Genomic DNA, 8,620 nt, shown 5'->3' with positions numbered 1-8,620 from the left:
AACAAGATGGATAATATTGTATTAACGATTATAATAAAATGAATAATGTAATATGAAGAAAAAAATCAAGAGATGGAATTCACTTTAAATACAAGCTAGATACTTTTTAATAAAATCAGTAGTGCATATTGTTCTTTTGAATCTTTCAGTGGTGCTTAAATTAAATATAAATTTGAGCACTCAAATTTACCCTATAATCCAACATTGTTGCTCCTCAAAATGAAGACTTCACAAAGGCGATTGTTGAGGAACAAGAATTTCAACTACATCCGGTCTAAAGAAATAGGGCAATCAGTAGATAAGGGGTTTGTCAATCACATTTCTGAATGGGGAGGATAGCTGATGCTGTATGAAGCACAGAAGATGCAGACTTATCTACAGGCTTCGTGCATCTCCACCTTCAGTTCCATGATGATATCACTGTCTGGCTATACTGTTAAGTGTACAGCGCTAGAGTGCAACATACACTCACACCACTACGAGGTCAACATTAGCACATGGACAGGCCAGGAAAGAGCTTTCCGGTGCCATATATCACATTTCTAATACAGACCATCACTGAGGTGACAGAAACTGTTACTCTCTATGTGCTTCTGTAAGGCTTGAATAATTGTTACACAATCTCAGATGACTGTTGTCATCAGGACAACATGAATAATCAAAACCGTCTGACTTGAGGCAAATTCTTAAACACATCCAAGTTAGTTCACTTACAAAGTAAAGTAGGATTTGCTTTAAAATAACTGAGTGGGGCAGAGGACAGGTCAGATTTGGAGAGAGTAATATGTGACACGAAATTAGCTGCCTTTTCTAGTGGTTGGAGCTGCACGATGAAAACATGGTTATCACTACAGTCGTCTCTCCACCTTTGTGCATTTTTGACAAGTTTCAAGACACTCTCAATTTGTAGTACATCAGAAATCACTCCTACAGGATAGATGGACCTGAGAACATTATGCTTAAGTGAAACAAGCCAGTTACAGAAGGACAAATGTTGCCTAATTCTACTTTTGTGAAATATCCAAAACAGACTCACAGACCTGGAAAGTAGGTTGGTGATTGCTAGGGGACGGTGGAGGGGAAACTGGGTAATTGAGGCTCAATGGGCATGGAGCTTCAGTCGTACAAGATGAGAAAGAGTCTCAGTCAGGTTCAGTCATACAGGATGAGAAAGAGTCTCAGTCAGGGTTCTCTAGAGGGACAGAGCTAATAGGATAGATGCATGCATGAAGGAGTATTGACTCACGTGATCCCAAGGTGAGGTCCCATGATAGACTGTCTGCAAACTGAGGAACAAGGAAGCCAGTCCAAGTCCCCAAACCTCAAAACTAGAGAAGGCCACAATGCAGTCTTCAGCCTGAGAGGTCCTGGCAATCCATTGGTGTAAGTCCAAGAGTCCAAAGTTGAAGAACTTAGAGTCTGATGTTGGAGGAAGCATCCAGCACAGGAGAAAGATGGAGGCCAGAAGACTTAGCCAGTCAGCTTCTCCCAACTTCTTCTGCCTGCTTTACTCTAGCCATGTTGGCAGTTGATTAGATGTTGCTCCACCCACATTGAGGGTGGGTCTGCCTCTCCCAGTCCACTGCCTCAAATGTTAATCTCCTTTGTCAATACCCTCACAGACACATCCAGGAACCATACTTCGCATCCTTCAATCCAATCAAGCTGACAATATTAACCATCACAGAAAGGTCTAAGGATCCACTGTAGAGCAATGGGCATATAGTTAATAATACTGTACTATACACCTAAACTATTGTTAGGAGTGTATATGTCATGTCATATGTGTTTCACCACAATTTTTTAAATACTCCTAATTATATCTTATTTCATATACTCAACACCTTAGAAAACCTTAGTACTTCACTGCCCTTTTCTGGCTGCATGGTGTGTCAGAGAATGTGTGGCCTTTGGAGTCAGACAAGCTTCTGGTCAAGTACTAGGTCATCTGAAACAGGTTACTTAGCCTGGCTGGTCCTCAGGGTCATCTTTTGTAAAATCAGGATGGAATAAGATAGCCCCATCTATCTTCCAGCACCATTCTAAGGACGCCTCATAGGCATTGCGTAGTCATGACAGTTATTATTATTTTTTTATTAGCATCTGGCCCACTGCCTGGACCATGGTAGGTGCCCAATCAATATTTGGTGAATGAATAATTTAATTCATTATTAACAAGTTTTTATTTTCTTTTACTCTGCTCTTTCCCATTTTTTTACTGCAGTGACTCATCTAATTTTGGGTTGTATCCAATTTCTCAGCCTAGTTAAGATTCAAAATTACCTATCAGCTTACTAGTCTAGCACTTTTCCTTACTACTCTCCCTGAAGGGTCCTCAATTCTGTTTTCATTCTGTAAGTCTCTTTTTCCCACTTCCTTGGGCCTGTGCCCAGGGCCTCTTTCCCCAAAAAGCCCTTCCACTATTTACTCTGGAGCAGAACATTTTTCTGCCATTAAAATATTTTCTTTCAGGAATTGGCTAAAAGCTGAATTTCCATAAAAACTTCCCTATGTGAATGGAGCCTACAACTGTGTTGCCCTTAGTTAGGATTTCTGTAGAGCTTATGTACACCTAAAGTGTGACAATTCACACTTGGTTCTGGGGTCTATAGTAGAGTCACAGAAATATGATTCCTGTCATGAATGCAAGCTAGTATGTGGTTCCTAAAGCAGGAATGTGTCTTGAATGTCTTTTCCATCTTTGTACAGTGTCTAATACAGTGCTGCTTCTACAGCACTGAGCAGCAGTCCTTAAGAGGGTGGAGTTTGGAATTTAATCTTTGCAGACTTGAGTTTTCATCCTGGGTCTATAATCTATAAGTACTATAAGAAAGCTACCCAAACTGTCTGTCTCATTTGTCCAGTGGGCATATTTCCCATTTTACAGGTTGTAAAGGTTAATTCCAGGTGTCAACGTGACTGCTTTAAGGAACACATAGGGAATTGATAAAGCATTGTTCCTGGGTGAACCTGCACAGGTATTCCCGGGAAGAGTGGTGTGAGCTGGTGGCTGGAGTGGGGAAGATGCCTTCCCTAGAGACAGGCCCTATCCAATTCTCTGAGGGCCCAGATAGAAGAAACAGGGCAGAGGAAATGCACGTTCCTCCCTTTGTCTCCTGGAGCTGGGACTCTTCCTGCCCTTGGATATCAGAACTGCCAGCTCAGAGAGTTACACCATGCACTTCCCTGGTTCTGAGACTTTTGGATGTGGACCGAGTCACACTCCTGGAATCCCAGGGGTCCCAGCTTGCTGAGAGCCTGTCCTGAGACTTTTCATCCTCCAGGTCCCAGAATACGTCCCCTCTTGTCTAGCTATCTCTACTGATATCCTATTGGTGGTGTCTCTCGGGAGTCCCGATTAATCCATAGGGGTATTGTGAGGGAGAAATGAGGTCTTGCATGGGGGGCATGTCACACGCTGCCTGACACATGCCCATGTCCAATAGGCTGCAGCTTCAGTTATTCTAGAGCTTAGCTTAGTGTTCAAAGCAGTGGAAGGCCTTCTCTCTGGTACCTAGCCATCTCGTTGAGCCGCTCCTGTCATTTATCCATTCCAGAGTGTTTTTTAAAGAACAGTTCTGTGTCCTGTGCAACATGGATGCGGGGCTAAAGACGATCTGTGTGGCACCATCTCGGCTCACTGCAACCCCCGCCTCCCGGGTTCAAGTGATTCTCCTGTCTCAGCCTCCGGAGTAGCTGGGACTACAGGTGCGTGCCACCACACCTAGCTAATGTTTATATTTTTAGTACTGACGGGGTTTCACAATGTTGGCCAGGATGATCTCGATCTCCTGACCTCGTGATCCGTCTGCCTTGGCCTCCCAAAGTGCTTAGATTGCAGGCAGGAGCCACCACACCCAGCCTTTTCTAAATTCTTCTGCCAACTAAAACCAACTATTAAGAGTTGCAAAGAACATGATTTTCAGGATCAGGCTTCACTTAGTATTGTAATGATTGTTTGCTCTTTCTATGTAATGAGTTTCATGGGAAAGCCCAGTTAAGTCAAACCTATGTATTAATTCAACAGTAACAAAATTCTATTCAACCAGAATAGGTTCCCTATGTTCTACACTTAACTATTCTTGTTGTCTCTATTTTACTACTTACTTAGGTACATGACTTACCTGTAGTACTAATTCATTATTCCAACAATAACGAAGCAGTAAGTGCTGAGAAGAAAGTGATTTTTATTTTTAAAATTTATTCTTATTGAGGTAAAATATACATATATAATGTACCCTCTTTACCATGTGTAAGTGTGCAGTTCAGTGGTAATAAACACATTTATATTCTTTTATTTTCCCTTCCTTCCCCACTTCCCCTTCTGGCCTCTGGTAACCATCAGTATACTTGCTATTTTCATGAGAACCACCTTTTTAGCTCCCATATATGAGTGAAAACATGCAATATTTGTCTTTCTATGCCTGGCTTATTTCCTTTAATATAATGGCCTCCAGTTCCGTCCATGTCACTGCAAATGACAACATTTGATTCTTGTTATGGCTGGATGATATTCCATTGTGTACATATACCACATTTTCCTTAGCTATTCATTCATTGATGAGCTCTGAGGCTAAATCCGTATTTTGGCTATTGTGACTTGTGCTGCCATACACATGAGCATGCAATTATATTGCTTTGATGTAGAGATTTCTCTTTCTTTCTTTCTTTCTTTCTTTTTTTTTTTTTTGTAAAAGTTTTTTTTTTTTTTTTTAGGTTTTGTATATTTTTATATCACATTGTAATTTTTATAGGACAAAAAAGGCAAGGTTAGAGACATTTTTATCCAGAAGTTAGTGAAATGGTCTAGGTTAAAATTATACCAGCAGTAAAGTTCTCAGCTATATCTAAGGATTAAATTCTTTCTTTTCTTTCTTTCTTTCTTTCTTTCTTTGTTTCTTTCTTTCTTTCTTTTTCATTCTTTCTTTCATCATTTCTTCTTTTCTTTCTTTCATCTTTCCTTCTTTTCTTTCTTCTCTTTCTTTCTTTTTCTCTTTCTTTCTTTTGTCTTTCTTTCTCTCTTTCCTTCTTTCCTTCTTTTTTCCTTTCTTCCTTCACTTTCTCTCTGTCCCTCCTTCCTTTCCTTCCTTCCTTCCCTCCTTCCTTCCTTCCCGCCTTCCCTCCCTCCCTCCCTCCTTCCTTCCTTCCTTCCTTCCTTCCTTCCTTCCTTCCTTCCTTCCTTTCCTATCTCTTTATTGCTGTCTCTCTGTCTCTGTCTCTTTCCCCCGCAGTAGAATTCTCGGATCATGTAATAGTTCTGTTTTTAGGTTTTTGAGGAACTACATACTGTTCTCCACAGTGGCTGTAGTAATTTCCATTCCCACCAACGGTGTACAAAGGTTCCCCTTTCTCCACCTCCCTGCAGGCATCTGTTCATGGGTGTCTTTTGGATAAAAGCCATTTTAACTGGGATGAGATGATATTGCATTGTGGTTTTGATTTGTATTTTTCTGACAATTCGTGATGAGTATTTTTTCATGTGCCTGCTGGCCATTTGTGTGTCTTCTTTTGAGAAATGTCTCTTCAGATTATTTGTCCATTTATAAATCAGACTGTTGCTAAGTTTTTTGAGCTCCTTATGTACTCTGGTTATTAATCCCTTGTCAGATGGAGAGTTCACAAATATTTTCTCCCATTCTGTGAGTTGTCTCTTCACTTGGTTGATAATTTCCTTTGCTATGTAGAGGCTTTTTAACTTAATGTAATTCAAATGCCTTATTTTGCTTTGGTTCCTGCACTTTTGAGGTCTTAGTCAAGAAATCTTTGCACAGACCAGTGTCCCAGAGCATTTCCCTCAATGTTTTCTTCTGATGGTTTCAGTTTCAGGTCATAGATTCAAGTCTTCAACCCATTTTTGATTTGATTTTTGTGTGTGGTGAGAGATAGGAATCTAGTTTCATTCTTATGCTTATAGTTATCCAGCTTACCTAGCACTATTTATTGAAATGTCTCTCTTTTCACTGTCGTAAGTTCTTGGTGTCTTTGTTGAAGTTGAGTTGGTTGTAAACATGTGGCTTTATATCTGGGTTCTGTATTCTGTTCCATTTGTCTGTGTGTCTGTTTTAATACCAGCACCATGTTGCTTGGTTTACTATAGCTTTGTAGTAAATTTTGACTTCAGGTAATGTGATGCCTCCAGCTTCTTGCTTTTTGCTCAGGATTGTTTTGGCTACTCGAGGTATTTTATGGTTTCATATGAAAATTGTAATTTTTTTCTGATTTATGTGAAGAAAGCCATTGGTATTTGTATAGGGGTTGCATGAATCTGCAAATCACTTTGGGGAGCATTGTCATGTTGACAATATTAATCCTGTCAATCTATCTTTCCATTTCTTCATGTCCTGAAAATGGGCGTGTTACATGGTGAGTTACAGGGACAAAGTAACCCCGTGGCGACAAATTTCTCTATCAGGGGCTGTAAGCCTATTTGAGCCTATCTGAGCTTTGGGCTATAAATGATATTGGGGCTTCCTAGGGAAGGAGTTGAGATTTTTAAAGTGGATTTTTATAGGATCTGTGAGCAATGAATGTCCTGGAGTGGAAGTATCCCATACCTCTGTAGAATGTGTTTTAGAAGGGAAGGTTTTATTACCTTTGGGCTTTTGGTATCAGGGGCTAGTGAGGCTGATAATGGGCAGGCGAGTTCAGACAATCAAAGGTTGGTTTGGAGCTTTGTCATTATGTCCTTCCCAGGTAGCAGGCTATAGAAGAAGCACAAGGAATGTATTAGGGCAGTGAAACTACTATGGATGATACTGTGATAGTGGATACAAGATTGCCTTGGTCTGAATGTTTGTGTTTCCAGAAAATTCATATGTTGAAATCCTAACACCAAGGTGATGGGATTAGGTAGGAGGTGGGGTATTTGGGGGCTGATTAAATTACGGGAGCTGAGCCCTCATGAATAGGATTAGTGCCTTTATTAAATAAACCCCACAAAGCTCCTTTGCCCCTTCTTCCATGTGAGGACAGAGGGAAAAGAGAGCTGACTAGGAACTGGGAAGTGGGTCCCTACCAGACACAAAATTTGCCAGCAAATTTTGAACTTCATCTTGGACTTCCCAGCCCCCAGAACTGTGAGAAATATAATTCTGTTGTTAATATGCCATCCAGTCTCTTGCATTTTTTGTTATGGTAGTCCAAATGGACCAAGGCAAGTGCACAAGGCATTTTTTTCAAAACCCATAGATCTTTACAGCATGAAAAGTGAAGCTTAATATGTGCAAATGTTAAAACTACCTTAAGAAGTTGGAACATCACAGGACAGAATGCAGAATATTACACACACACACACACACACACACACACACACCTAGCAGTATTATAAATGTATGAAATTACCTCGGTGGAGCAAGAGGGGGAAAAGTTAGTGACCTAATAATGTTGAAAATGAGTGAAGTCTAGTTTGTAAGACTAAATACCAAAGGAGCTACACGTACAATTTTTTTTCCCATGGAGGCACAAGGGTATGGGTTACCAAATCCGAATCTGCTATAGATGCATACTGGCACTGAACCATTAATTAAATGGATGGTGGATGATAGGAGCCAGGTTTCTCATTGATGACTTGGTAGGCTATGTACAAACAAGGAGAAGCAGCTAGAGTGATCCTTGTGGCAATGGATTAGAGTTGGAGACCTCAGTATAAAATTACATTCAATTTAGTATAGAGTCAAATGTTTGTATATATCAAATTAATAGATATTTGTACATCCATGATATATACACATATATTTAATTGTTCTGTCAGTAGAGAAGCCTATCACTAAAAGCTACCCAGTAGCAATGAGCACACGGGCCTCCCAGATGTAGATTTTTAGAACCATTTCCTGATAGAAGGAACCTGACCTCTGGAGAAATGGCTTATTTTAAACATGTGGCAGAGCATAAACAAGATGAGCCAGGAACATCTTGTAGCCCTAGAAATGAAGGGCTGAAGAATATGATAAAGGATATCATAGTGTTGTATTCAGCAAAATCCAGACTATGGATAACTAGAAAGAACACAAGACCCATTTCTTTCCAACGACAAGAAAGCCATAGCAAGAAAACAGGTCCTGAGTTCCTGTGGAGGGGACCTACAGACAACAGAAGACTTAAGGGTTATAACAAAACAAAATGACTATATAATACTATATTGGCATACTCATTCAAAGAAACACATTTTTATGAATATAAGTCTGCCACATAAGAGTGTAAACTAGTTGAACTTTTGATAATCATTTATTTAAGTTTTTTAGAAATAAAAACTGTATTGGGATTTTGGCTAATATAAAGTCCTTAACTTTTAGGAAAACATATTGAGGTATTTAGAGATGAAATGGAATGACGTCTTAGATTTGCTCCACATTATTCCAGCAGCTGAGATGCAAGTAGGTGAGCGTCGAACTGGAACCAGATGTGCCATGTCTTGAAGGTGGTTGATGCTGAGTGTCAGATGTTCTGGGTTCATTATATTATTCTATTGTTCAAGGCGTTTGAAGTGCTCTGTAATAAAACGTTTTCATCATAAATATCATGCCGCTAAAAGTGAAATCCTAAGTGAAACTGAACACTTTGCAGAATTAAAACAAATAAATGATGAAATCAGTCCAAAAAGAAAAATAAAATTTTAATGAAA

The sequence above is a fragment of the Macaca mulatta genome, chromosome X (genome assembly GCF_049350105.2).
Source record: "Macaca mulatta isolate MMU2019108-1 chromosome X, T2T-MMU8v2.0, whole genome shotgun sequence".
Taxonomy (NCBI): Eukaryota; Metazoa; Chordata; class Mammalia; order Primates; family Cercopithecidae; genus Macaca; species Macaca mulatta.
Note: the sequence above shows the minus strand (reverse complement) of the source record.